The sequence below is a fragment of the Plasmopara halstedii genome (genome assembly GCF_900000015.1).
Source record: "Plasmopara halstedii genome assembly, contig: Scaffold_323, whole genome shotgun sequence".
NCBI classification, from domain to species: domain Eukaryota; phylum Oomycota; class Peronosporomycetes; order Peronosporales; family Peronosporaceae; genus Plasmopara; species Plasmopara halstedii.
The window spans coordinates 1579263-1579510 of NW_020187244.1; the positions used below are offsets into that span (position 1 = coordinate 1579263).

General features: G+C 48.4%; 1 protein-coding gene across 1 annotated transcript in view; it reads right to left on the reverse strand.

The window, feature by feature from the left end:
• Window positions 1–248, reverse strand: part of PHALS_08811 (ATP:guanido phosphotransferase, N-terminal) — a gene marked incomplete at both ends in the record, with an annotated part of 1438 nt that overhangs the window by 952 nt on the left and 238 nt on the right. The window lies entirely within an intron of this gene.

The window sequence follows — 248 nt, forward strand, 5'->3', positions numbered from 1 at the left end:
TACCACAAACTGGTTATCGTTCTTCGGTCACCACGAACACATTCATGCCAGATCCGCTTCGCTATGAGCGGCAAAACTCATCACGATTGTAAGACTAGTAGAAACAAGCCCCTTTAGATCAACCAGAGTCGTCATTTTATAATAAACGGCTCTGATGACCCTCGCTTCTAGAGATCTTGCCCGGGCTCGTGCAAGACTTTGTCGCACGGTTAGAGATAGCCCAAGAAGTCACCACACACTCAGTCGCC